This window comes from Cupressus sempervirens, chromosome 7, assembly GCF_028749045.1.
Source record: "Cupressus sempervirens isolate cs-2001-9-10 chromosome 7, ASM2874904v1, whole genome shotgun sequence".
Classification (NCBI taxonomy): Eukaryota; Viridiplantae; Streptophyta; class Pinopsida; order Cupressales; family Cupressaceae; genus Cupressus; species Cupressus sempervirens.
Window position 1 is genome coordinate 353867002 of NC_143124.1, and position 14462 is coordinate 353881463.

General features: G+C 33.2%; 1 pseudogene; it reads left to right on the forward strand.

Moving 5' to 3' along the window:
- Nucleotides 1-13673, forward strand: part of LOC149546912 (UDP-galactose/UDP-glucose transporter 4-like) — a 30771-nt pseudogene extending 17098 nt beyond the window's left edge.
- Nucleotides 13674-14462: the final 789 nt, after the last annotated feature.

Below are 14462 nucleotides of genomic sequence, written 5' to 3' on the forward strand. Positions count from 1 at the left end.
CATGGTGCATCCACCTAAGAGTTTTGATCTGGCTATTGTACCCAGACACCCTTCTCTGGTGATTCATGAGTTTTCTACCTATAATCAAGCATGGTGAAAAATGGACACTAGCATCCAATTTATCCTCAGATGGAGAGGGATTGTAGAGGATGGAGGCATGGCTTGGCTCAAAAACTACCTTAGCATTTTTAAATCTTATATCCACCTAGGTGTGGAGTTGGAAAATTTGGAAGTCCTAGAATTTTTAATACCTAACATGGAGAAGTCAAGCATGAAAAAGACCGCCTTCAAATTTTCACCTTAGTTCCACTTTGAAAATCCCAAGGACATTGTAGAAATTAATATAGTTTTCTGGAAAAATTAGTTTGATACAAATACAAATTATGTGTGGATGACAAGTTTTTGTATTCTAGTAGTCGGGTTAAGGGATCCCTTATTTTGGTTCCTCTGTTTCATCTTTGGCCCCTCGTGTATTGTTTCTGGCTTGGTTAGGATCTTTCATCTCTTCCTTTCAGCCTTGAAGGCATTGTTTCTTAGAGACTTCTAGGTGGCATGCCATGAGCAATCAATATATGTATCTTAAGTTTTTTATTCTCAGAATAGTTTAATAGACAGTATGCTCTGTTTATAATCTCTATATTGTATTAAGGATTATGTTAGCTCTAAAATAGGGTGTAGTGTGATTCGCCATATTTTGGCATCCTTATTAGAAGACAATTAGCTAGCTTGTCTATCTATTTAGTAGCTCGAGTTAACCCTAATCCAAACCTCTATAAATTCATGATGATATTAATATATATATTGGTTTCTCTATTTTAGTGGTGAGTTTAATTTTGCCCTTTTGCTTTCTCTAAATGATGCAGTGTATCTTGACTAAATCTAATTTGAACATATTCTTTTTTGCTTAATAATATTGGGTTTGATGTTTAGCCATGACAGAAGTAATATTTGGTGAATGTAAGAGAACACCATTCTAATGATGATAATAAATTAGAGTAGATTTGAATGACCTAAATAATCCTAGAAGGGTAATCGGGATGTCATTCAAAGCAATCTATAGATACAATTCTAAAAAGAACAAACTCCCAATATGGTGTTTAAAAAGGGCATTATTTATATAAGGGTAGGAATCTTATCAAATACATTAAAGAATTAATTAATAAATATTCAATGATTTCCAAATTAATATGTTAGAGCCTATTTTAGTAGGACTCCTAGTAATTAAAAATGTTCCTTTTTTTAATAGATATTGTTAGGATCAATTTTTATTATGTTAAATTTAAGAGAAATTAGCCACTAATTGGGTTTGATCCTAGTATTCTTGTTCCACATGGACAATAAAAGTATTTTAGCAATATCCTACCATGAATTCAAGTTATCTATTGTTTTAAACTAATAGTACTAATGCTGCATTAAGCTGTATAACTAAGTAGTAGGAGAGTAAGGTGCAAGCATCTTAGGAAAAATAGCTAAGAAGAGCTACCTACTAAGAGTACAAAGCTCTGTTGAGCCAGTCATCTTAGACACAAGATTATGATTGATTGGTTAACGAATCTTCAAAGATTTCAAAATTCAAAAAAGGATTCTTGTCCTTCTCCTTATAATGATAATAAAACTTTGGAAAATGTCAACTGGGGTACATGCCTCTTTTAATAATGGAAAAATAAAGGACTATGGTCCTTGGCAAGACTGGAGGTTTTCTTCTCCGTTCTTTCCTACCTGTGCCCATTTGAATGGAGATACTCTATTGTTCTACTATTATTTTTAATATAACCAAGGCCTCAGCTGTTTACTAATTAAAAAAATAAAATAATAATAATAATTTAGTTTTTTGACACCCATAACAAGATTATGAAGGTGGATTGATGTTTTTATCCTTAGTATTGCATATTTTATTGATGTTTAAAGTTGACCTAACTCTAATTTTGACATATGTTGTTTTTGATGCATATAACTTATGTTTTGTTTGTCAGATTTAAAATTTTATGTTTTCTAATCCAAAGAGAACTCATATATGAAGCTTTTGGTTATTATTTTAAGATTCTTATTATCTTGTTTACTATCTTTTGATGAGCATCCAATACAAAGGTTTTTTTGGGGCATTAAACCTATCTTTGATTCACCTCAACAAATATGCACAAAATGAAATCAAAATATATAAAATCTATAATCATTAGAAATATTGTTCCATAGAAATTCACATGTCTTAATTTTTCCATTTGTGCCCTCTAATTGAGTCCCGAAGCTAAGATTTCTTCAGAAATTACTTAGCCTTGGCAAAAAATGCTTTGGACTTTCTATAGAAAGTAGTTTCAATTGAAACTATTTTAAAAGTTTACATGATTTCAAGAAAGTACTTTTGATGAAAAGTGCTTTGACTGCAATCAACAGTACCTAAAAGGGGTACTTTTGATAGAATGTAAAGGACTTTCTATCAAAAGTTTGTGAGAAAAAAATTGGTATTTCATTTTTTGGAGGAATTTCTTCCTCTAAAAAAATGTATCCCACTATTATGAGTTTACCCTCACTATGATAGTTACATTACCAATCTTCTCTCCACCAAGGAGGCTTAACAATGGGATCATAAGGTCTTGAATTGTCTGGAAATGTGCTGATCTTATTAGCAAGGAATGTTTTGAGAAGCACATCATAAGAGTTAGCCAAATGAGTGAAATGATATTTAGGTTTTGATGCTCGTGTGGACTTAGGCTTGTTGGAGTTATCTTTTTTTGTAGCATCTTGTTTCTTGGTATCTAGAATAGTGTTAGCTAAGTTGAAGATAGTCTCTTTTATCTTAGGCTCTTCCACTACCCCATCATTAAAAAAATACTTTTTTTTGTTCCAATGTTTATCTTTGTCTTTGCCATTTTCATTTCTATTTGTCTTATCTTTGTTCAAATCTATCTACCTCTTCTTAAAAACAATATCCTTTATGCAATATGCACTCTCAATCATGTCATTGAAAGTGAGGAACACTTATTTTCTAAGATCATAATGTAGTTTGGGTATGAGATTACTAAAAAAGATGTAAATCTTCTTATTTTCAGGGATTTTTTGAGGGTATCTAGAATGTATTTTTCTCCATATTTTCAAGTATATAAAAAAGGGTTCGTATTGATTTTGTTCAATGTTGGATAAGTCGAGCATAGTGACAGGATGTTGTATGTTTTAGGATTCATGTTGTATGAACCTTTGTATAGGTTCATCAAAAGACTTAAGAGGAGGTGTGTTCTTGGTCAACCACTCCATAGCTTGCCCATGAAAGCTTCTTGGAAAAAAGTCTCATGATATATGTGTCTATTGGAAATATAGAAGGAGTAACTGAGAGGAGGAAGGGGGGGGTGAATTAGTTACCACTAAAATAAATCTCTCAGATCCCTTAGATGTCAACAATAAAATTTAGATTGAGAAAAATGATTGTTGTTGTTACTTGGTAAACACACTGAGAATGTTGTAACTTGGTAAATCCAGAGTGTGAATTACATTAATAGTAATTAAGCATAAGAGAAATAACATGAACACATGAGACACTAGGATTTAATGTGGAAAGCCAATATGGAAAAAACCACTACTGTAACTAGTTATTATTTTTCACTCTTCTAAAGTACGCCCTATTAGGAGCCAACCCTGTAAAAGGTTACAAAACACAATATTAGGTGCGATCTTGTTAGAGGATCTAATCACCCTATTAGGAGTGGCCTTGCAAGAGGTCTTAAAACAATTCAATGGAGCTATCACCTTATTAGAAGATTTATAACTAGTTATTAAACCAACTCTATTAAGAGATTTTAGATCACTGCTACAAAAGTTAGTGAGTAACAATGAAATGACCTAATGGAGATGCAACTGAATTGCTGATTACAGATCTCTATTATGCTTCATACTTGATCCTTCTTGATCAAATAATACTTTTTTGCTCCACAAGGATACTTTCTTATCCTTCAAGTTCACTCTCACTCTTTTCTTCTTAATTCAATCAACACACTTGCACACACACTAGAAATCTCAACATGACCTTTCATTTATAGCATCCGGATTGTCAAGTTCACCCAAATTCAAATTACAATAACCAATAATCATCACCATAGTCAGCTAGAAAAACTGCTTAAAATAATTAAGCTTCTCATGCCAAAACAACAAAATCCTTTATTGGCTGACCCTGCTTGGTAAACATTGGTTTTGAGATTATTTCCTATGTTAACCAAAAAAAAGCTCTGTTAACCCTACAAACTTGAAAAAGTCCTTCGGTAACTGAGTGAACTCGGTTAGCACTAACTCTGACCAACTTTCCTTCATTAACCATGTGAACTTGGTTAACACTACTTTCTTTCATAATTTCCTTCGACGCCCGAGTTAGCTCGGTAGACACTATCTTCATAGAGTAAATTTTAGGAATGCTCGGTACACAAGGAAAACTATCTTGCTAACCAAGTGAGCTCAGTAAGAACTAACTGACAACTAATATGGCATTTATGTGACATCAAAGACAACACATAATTAATCAATTGTATCCAACAATCTCCCTCTTTGGCATTGATGGCAACACAATGTCATAGCATAATGAAATTTGAGAACAAGACTTTTTCTAATAGAAATTTTCTCCCTCATAGATTTTTCACAAGAACTTCTTCTTTTATATAATAATCTCCCTCTATGAAGGAATTACATAACTTCTATGACAATATACTTCTTCCTCAGAAAGATATGACACTAATCTTCTCCCACTTTGACAACACATGCCAAAGACAACACATACCAAATTAGTATCAATGTACCTTGAGTACTAATTCATATGCAATATTCTCTTGACTATGCTACATGATTTGATTGATTTTCAACTTGGTTCCTATTGGTGCATCACTAAAACTTCATTTAGTGAGCTTTAGATAGGGGAATGACCCCTAACTTACCTCTTAGATATAGGAATGCATCCTTAGGTAATGGTTTGGTGAATATGTCTGCAATCTATTCTTTTGTATGAACATATTCCAACCTAATTTATTTGTTTTATACCAATTCTCTAACAAAATGATACTTTATAGAAATGTGCTTTGTTTTGGAATGCATCACTAGGTTGTTTGATATGTTAATTGTGCTAGTGTTATCAAAATACATGACAACTGGTTCTTTGATCTCAACCTTCATGCCTTCCAACAATTGTTTAAACCAAACAATGTTAGAACAATTAACTATTGCTGCAACATACTCTGCTTCTACTATAGATTGGGATGTGCAATTTTGCTTCTTGCTTGTCCAATATACCAACCTTTTACCAAGAAAGAATGCTCCACCACTTGTACTTTTTTTGTCATCAAGATTTCCTGCCCAATCAACATCAGTGAATACCTTTAGGTCTAACTTTCCTACAAGTTTGTACCATAAACCATAGTCTTTAGTACCTTTCAAATATCTCAAAATTCTTTTAATTGCCATCATATGATTTTCTCTAGGTTTAGCTGAGAATCTTGCCACTATCCCGACTGCTAAAGCAATATCAAGCCTTGTATGAACTACATATTGTAATTTTGCAATCATTGATCTATATAAGGTATGATCTACTTCTTTAGAATCCTCATCTTTGGTAACCTTAAGTCTAGTACACATAGGGCTACCAACTGGCTTAGAATCTTCCATTCCAAAGTTCTTGAGTATCTCCTTGATGTACTTAGATTGAGTAATGTAGATACCATTATTGTTCTACTATATCTGCAATCCAAAAAATAATTTTATCTCACCAAACATGGACATTTAAAACTCTTTATTTATTTTTTCTTTGCATAGATAATCATTCCCTGTAAATAGAGTGTCATCCACAAATATCTCTGCCAATACGATCATCTTATCTAGTCCTTCCTTGATATACAAACTACTATTATCATTTGTTCTCTAAAAACCAATTTGTATAAGGTAGTTGTGCAACCTTTCATACCATGCTCTAGGAGCTTATTTAAGACCATACAGTGCTTTATGTAATTTATAGACCATGTCCCTTTTGTCTGGATCAACAAAACCTTCTAGTTGTTCAATGTAGACTTCTTCATCAAGAATACCCTTGAGAAATGCAGATTTAACATCCATTTGATATACTTTGAATCCTTTGTGAGCAACATATGCAAGTAGGGTCCTAACCCCTTCTATTCTTGCAATAAGAGCAAAGGTCTCACCATAATCAATTCCTTCTTCTTGAGAATAGCCTTTACATACCAGTCTTCCTTTGTTTCTTGATACTTGTCCATCTTCATTCATCTTATTTTTGAATACCCATTTTGTTCCAATCACATTTTTATCTTTAGGTCTAGGAACAAGGGTCCAAGTTTTGTTCTATTTCTTCATTCATAGCCTCAATCCAAATTTCATTTTCCAATGCATCTTTAACACTTCTAGGTTTAAAATCAGCAAGTAAACATGTACCTTTTAGCTTACTTCTTGTCATAGTACCTTCTAATTTATCTCCAATAATCTAATCAGGTGCATGATGCCTTCTAACATACTTGGCCAATACAAGTTCTTTGCCTTTTGAATGAATTGTACCATATTTATTTTGGAATTTCAACTTTTGGCTTGGGTCATTCAAACTTGGTAGGCATAGAAAACTATTTTGCTGACCAAGTGAGCTCAATAAGCACTAACTGACAACTGATATGACATTTGTGTGACACCAAAGACAACACACAATTAATCAATTGTATCCAATAGTGTCATCATGTAGGAATTCCATACTAAGAGTGTATAATTTTCTAACATGATCACATGGATCCCCATTTCTATCATAATTATCATATTTAGGGATTTCAACACCTTGTGTGAAATCCATCATGTAGAGAATTTAACTAAAAGGGAGCTCACATATATATTCAATAGAGAATGAGGACTCAAAATTTTTGTTTTCCTTTTTCATACATGCAAATTCATTTTGTAACCTTGGACTTGTTTCCTCAAGATCTCATTTTCAGTAGGTTCTCTCTTTTGAATAATTCTTTGAACATCAAAGTGATGGGGTAATTTCCATTGTCTAAAGGTCAAGTACATGAAGTATTGATCCCCATTTTTCTCTATAACTTTAAGTATAATATTTTTAAAGTAATTATCTTGTTTGAATTTAATGAGATCTTCGCTAGTAACATCATTTCCTACATCATCTCCATGTTGAGATGCATGTGAAGGTTAGCCATAATGGTAATGTCTAGGTGGAGGCACATAATCCTCAAGATAGGACCTCGGAGTTGTAGTAGGGGTGTTTTTGCCATTGCTCCCAAAGTTTTCAAAAGGATTACTAAAGTTAGCATTCACATATTTGTCTTCAAATATATTAGTGCAATGATTTGCAAAGAAATGAGTATTAGTGTGATGAGGATTGTCTACCCCAAATGCATGAGCATTCATCCTGGGAGCCACTTGTCTATCTTGGTCAAATCTTTCTTATTTGATTATGCTTGTTAATCTTGTTAATCTTTCATTTCTCTTTTTATTTGTTCCTATATATCAACAAAAAAGTTTTCTAAGCATCAACTTCTCTCTTCCGTATTCATGGTGAGAGAAAAACCACTTTTATCTATAAGGATATCAAGAGAAGTATTCTTGAGAAACTACCAAAATGACTAAGAGGGTCATGCTAAGTGGAACATTTTTCATCTAAGCTATTTTAGCAAAGTTTGGTTTAGCCTCAAAATATTGCTTACATAGATGCCTAGATGGAGAAGGTAATTTGTCAAAGCTAATGGAAGGGTTAATTCCTATCTATTTGGAACCTAGTTGTAACTAGCACATAAGAGATAGTTTTCAACTTAATAGGATAACACAAATCACTTGGAGTAAAAACTTAGAAAATAAAGGTGTTCACTTATCAAAGCATTATAGCAATGAGAAAGAGACTTGTCAAGCAAAGTGTTCGAGAAATTTACGACACCAACAACTTGAGCTAGGCAAGAAGATAAATAACTAAGTAAATAGAGCAAGCAGAAGGACAAGTGAATAATCCTTCAAATGAAGTATGTAACCAAAGAGCCAAGGTGATAATTTTTAGCCTAAAATAGACTCAAGCATGTAGATTTCATACTAGAGAAGAAAGTTGAGCAAGTATAGACTTCCCTAAATCAGCTAAGAACTCAATCAAGGGAAAACTAAGCAAGTGCAAAGACCAACCAACAAATTTCAAAAAGAAATATGATAAAAGGAGAACAAGGAGTTTTGTATGATAGTTTCCAAGAAGTAATATGACAATTTTGGGCAACACAATGGTTTTTGAGTGGCAATACAATAGAGTCATAAACAACAATACAAAATAATTTGAAAGCTAGTATAATAATATAAAGAAACAAGAAGTATCGTATGGTACTTCTAATAGAAGCAGTACAAAAATTGAACATTAGAGATCATTTTTGTGACTTTTGTGCCTAAAAGGCCTATGTTTGACTGAGTTTTTTTACCAAATTATACAATGTAACTATGATAGAAGAGTTCATTTTAGTTTTTGGTGGTAAAACATCAATTTTTGTAGTGCAAGGAGGGTATGAAAAATAAGGGCCAAAGACACACCTAACTGTTCAAACACCTTGCTGAGTAAACACAACGAAAGCAAACACACAAAGAACAAAAACAAGGAGAGAGGGACCACAACACTTTATTGATTCATCAAGTTATCAGCATACATGCCCAGTTGTAAGGCCTTCTAGGTTATGACTAGATACAAAATATTACTTCAAGATCTACAATCTAGCTACAACTTCACAATTCTAGAAAAACATATACTTTGACTCTCTAAGTATCTCTTTTAAAATAAACTAAATACGTCTACTTATACTTGTCAAAATGGCTTATAGAATATTTTGGATCATTACATAATAGAAATTATGACCTTAAAGTGGTCTATGCTCATCCTAAGACATGATCCCATCATTAAATTTATGATCCAAATTAAATATGAAAGTTGGCTCACACTAAGAGATAATCACGAAAAACTTGATCAAAGAGGGAACCACCCATCATCAAATATCAAGTTCACTCAACACATGAAGGAACACTCAGTCAACACTAGAGAACTCAACCAATACTGTATGTACTCAACTAACATTGCATACTTGGCTAACATTGCATGTACTTGACTAAGATTGTGTGTACTTGACTAACACTATATGTACTTGGCTAATACTATGGGTACTTAGCTAACACTACAAACTTTTTGAAAACACTTCCAGAATGAACAAAAGAGAAAGATTACAAGGCAACCCATGATGCTTCTGCATCAGACATCCAAGGTTGAAAGAAATTATTTTCCTAAATCACACAAGTATCACAATCTAATTTGAATCTAACTTAGATTGAGAAATCTGTTTAGCATCTTCAACTAGTCTATTCTTCCACTTCACAAAATACTCATAGTAATAGTTTCCTCTTGTGCTCCTACTAACTCTCTGATCCAATGCCTATTCAACCTCTTCAATCTATTTCTTAGGATAATCATCCAATATAAAAACTTCATCATCTAACTCATGATACTTATACAAATCAGAAACATTGAATATAGGAGATATATCCATGTCATTTGGTAGCTCAACCTCATAAGCATTACCACTATCAAACTTCCTCAAGATCTTACAAGGTCTAAAATTCTTCATCTTTAGCTTATTGTATGTTCCAATAGGAAATATACCTTTCTTCAAATAAACCATCACCTCATTACCAACTTCAAAAACATGATGCCTTCTAGACTTATCATCATTCTTGTTATACTTTTGATTACTTTGTTCCAACTTCAACTTCACTTCCTCATGCAAAGACTTCATAAAACTAGCAAATTCTTCCCCTTCAACAATTCTCTTTCCTTCACCAACAACATCCCTCAAATATGATATTCCTCTAGGTTGGATTCCAAAAATAATATCAAAAGGTTTTTTTTTCCTATACTCCTATTTGCAGAATTATTATAGGCAAGCTCAGTTTGTCCTGATACCAATTCCTAGTTACTTGGCTTATCTCCAACTAAGAATCTCAACAAATTACTCAAGCTTATGTTCACAACCTCTATCTATCCATCTATTTGTGGATGGAATGTAGAACTAAACTTCAACCTGGTATCCATCTTCTTCCACAAAGTCCTCAAAAAATAACCAACAAACTTACTGTCTCTATCAGAAATTATAATTTTTGATAATCTATGCAATCTAACAATCTCTTTGAAAAGAATCTCAACAACATGCACAACATCTACTGTCTTCTTACATAGTATGAAATGATCCATTTAGAAAATCTATCCACAACAAAAAATATGGAATCATATCCTCTTATCGTCTTAGGTTATCCAAGAACAAAATTCATACTAATGTCACTCCAAGGTTTCTCAGAAACATAAATAGGTGTATACAATCCACTATTCTAACTTACTCCTTTTGAAACTTGACAAACTGCACAACTCCTTACAAACTTCTAAACATCCTTATACATTTGTGGCCAATAATACTTGTCCTTTAGAAAACTTAATGTCTTATTATTTCAAAAATGTCCATCCAATCCACCATAATGCTTTTCCTTAATCAAATTAACTCTCATAAAACTTCTTGGTATACATAACTAAATTCCTTTAAAGAACATACCTTCTTGAATGAAATACTTATCATACTTACTCATGTAATCTAATAGATTTGGTGCTCTACACTCTCTCCACACCTTAGAAAAATCAAGATCAATATCATACAGCTCTTTCATTTCATCTCAACCAAGAACTTCAACCTTCATCTCAGTCAACAAAGAACATCTTCTACTCAATGCATCAGTAACTCATTTAGTGACTCCACTTTTATGCTTGATCACAAATGTGAAACTTTGCAAGTATTCAACCAAATTCATATGTCTCTAATTCAATTTATGTTGGTTGTCCAAATACTATAAATCTTTATGATAACTATACAACAAAAACTCCTTAGGATTCTACTAGTGTCTCTACTTCTTCAAGGCATGAAAAATAGTATAAAACTCTTGATCATGCAGCTAATACTTCCTTTTATCATCATTCAACTTATCACTAAAGAAAGAAATAGGTTTACCTTCTTGACTCAACACAACTCATATTGCATTGCCACTTGCATCACTTTCAACTTGAAATACCTTATTGAAATTAAGAAAATCCAATACATGTAACACAAAAACCTTTTTTCTCAATGTCTCAAAACTCCTGTCATCTCCATATGTCCACCTAAAATCATTTTTATCTCCTCTCATTGTCTTAGTCATAGCATTACAAATAGAACTTAAATTCTTTATAAACTTCATATAGAAACTAGTCAAACCATGAAATGATCTTACCTCACCCACATTCTTCAGTGTAGGCTATTGCAAAATTTCTTTAACCTTCTCAGGGTCCATTCTACAACCATAAGCTAAAATCATAAATCCCAAAGACACAATCTCCTCTTGCATAAAAGAATACTTTTTCAAGTTAATCATCAACTTCTCCTCTTTCAATCTTTGCAATACTTGTCTAACATGCTCAATATGGTATTCCTTAGTCTTGTTGAATGTAAGAATATCATCCAAATTAATAATCACAAAATTACCCAAAAAATCTTTTGAGAACTTCATTCATCAACCTCATGAAAGTACTAGGTGCATTAGTCAAATCAAAAGACATTACCCACCATTCATAGAAACCATCTTTTGTCTTGAAAGCAATCTTCCATTCACCACCTTCTCTAATTATGATCCAATGATAACCACTCTTCAAATTAATCTTGGTAAAATACTTTGCTCCACTCAAATAATCCATTATGTCATCCTTCATCATCATAGGAAACCTATACTTCACTATGATTTTGTTAATATCTTTGGAATTGGTATACATTCTCCATTCTCCATTCTAATTAGGTGCCAATACAATAGGTATAATACATGGGCTCAAACTTCCTCTGATCAAACCTTTCTGCAACAATGCATGCACTTTTTTGTTGAGTTCCTCATTCTTTGTAGGAGTTGGTCTATATGGTGCTTTTTTCAAAAAACAAGAACAAGGAACTAGATCCATACAATAGATTATACTTCTTATTAGTGGTAAACCATCATGTATATCCTATACAATAATCTCTTTACACTCATTCAAAAAAATTTCAATTTCTATTGGCACTCGGTCAATACACTAGTACATTTGAGGGTCATTTTCGACCAAAGGCCATATTGGCCTATCATTTCATGTTTTTTTAGTTTTTATCCCCATGTTGGTCAAAATTTTGACCAACTCGGGTTCATAACCAAAAAAAATAAAAAAGGACCAAATTTCCATAGCTTTTAGAGGTAAAATGTTTGAACACTAAATTTTTGTAGTGCCTGAGCGGGAACAAAGATAATGCTTTAGAGACGCTCGGTGTGCTTTTGTCTACATTCACCTGCCAAATCTTGGCCTCTACACATTCACTCGCCCTCTATGACTATTTGCTCTTGTTGATTGGGGAATAGATTTATAGTAGGCTGCAATTTAGGTGTTTGTCATTTTGGAGCGAGAATATCTTTAGCGAGTTCCATTTTGCATTTCTAGATCGATCTCCTTGCTCTTTGTTTTATGTATTTTCCTCATATCTTGTGTCATTGTGCATATTTTATGAGATAACCTAAGCAAACTGTAAGTAGATTGTGTGCTATTGTGTTGCAACTATGGATGGTACTTCACGTTTGTGCAAAACTTCGTCTACTTAGATCTCATTTTATTGCAGGGATTCAGAATCAAATAAGTTGTAAATCCATGGAAAACATATGTGAAGATTTCAAGCATTCTTATGGGATCCCATGGACTAACCAAGGGTTCCCTCACTTTTCTCAACTATCCTACTCAGTTCATGTTCAAATCAACCAAGGTACTTTGCATTTATAGTTCTTCCTCTTCCTAACAGGCTACATGGGCAGTCTGGATCTTATATTTACGATCACATGTATGGTAGTAAATTTTTTGGGTAAATAATTGAAAAACATTATATAAATTCAAGCAGTGGCTCCTTACCCTATTTTTTTGGAGTGTTAGAATGTCTTCTTTTCTAATTATTTAATTAAATTAAACTCCCGATCAGTCCTTTCTCTAGCTATACAATGAAAGCATGATTGTCGAGCAGTAATTTTATTGTTATTAGTGGAAAGTTAGTAGAATTACTTATTGGGGCCCTAGAATAGGGCGGTTTCTTTGATTTTGTTTGAATAATGATCTCACATCTCTCTTAAAAATATGCGAGAACATTATTCTAGTGATGGTGATGGGAGATTTTATACCTGGCTTGAGGAGGAAATATCCCGTCCATGAATACATATCTACGCTACTACTTGTTGCAGGCTTAATCATGTTCACCCTTGCAGATGCTCATACTTCACCAAATTTCAGCATTGTGGGAGTGATAATGATCTGTGGAGCTCTAATAATGGATTCCTTGTAGGCAATATTTACTGTCAATCCATCCACTTCACAGGTGCTCTATAACCTTTTGCACATATTCAACAAGTGAAGACCCTCTTTTAGGGTGCTATACATTTTCATCCAGTCACAATTCAGGGAGGAACAATTATGTATGATTCTTTTGATTTAATTTTCCCTAATGGTTTGAAATGAATAGATGGAAATGCTCTTCTATTCAACAATGATTGGGCTCCCTATGCTGGCCATCCCCATCTAGTTGTTAGGAAAATATCAATTAATTCTGCATTAGCTTGTATATTTTTCCTCTAGGCTATTTAGATGTTGTGCATTATTGCTCAACCACCTGTCTATTTGTTGGGGTTATTTAACCTCATCCAATGACCCTTGTTAAATTGGTGTCAGTGATTCTTGTCTTATTATTTTTGGTAATTAACCTTTTTGCAATGTTGCAAATCTTTGGGGAGTTCCATATTTGGATGGAACATTTTCCAATCGTGACCTTGGTCACATTTATATGGGGCCCTATACTGCCAAGGACTTGATTTTGGAAGAAGGTAGTTGTAAGGGCCCATTGTTCTTCCTCAAAACCATGTTCTAGTTGGTTGTGTCCGAGTACAAAGGAAGATTCGGTATATTTTCATGGCATACAAAGGACCTAGTAGTTGTAATGTAGGACTTTGAAGCTATGTTACCAAGTACAGAGGACCTATTATGAATGATAGTAAATATTGTTTAATGTTGTTTTTTCCCTTAAATGACTTGGGCATAATTGAAGCCTATATTGAGGCATTCCTTTATTGTGTGTAGTTGTGTTTTTGGCAAGGCTCTATAAGAATTGCTAGTGCAGAGTATTTCTCACAGTTTCTGGTGTTTAGTCTATTTGGAAGATTTCCTAGAAGACTTACTATTTACTTGGGCAATGTGTATTTGCATGCCCAATCATCACTCTGAAAATAGTACAATTAAATTATGTTTCCTTTGAATGTATTGTGCATAGTTCATCTGAGATATTTTCTGAAAGAGCTCTGCCACTCGACATCTTGCTACCAAGGAAAGTTTTCCTACATAAAAAATCAAA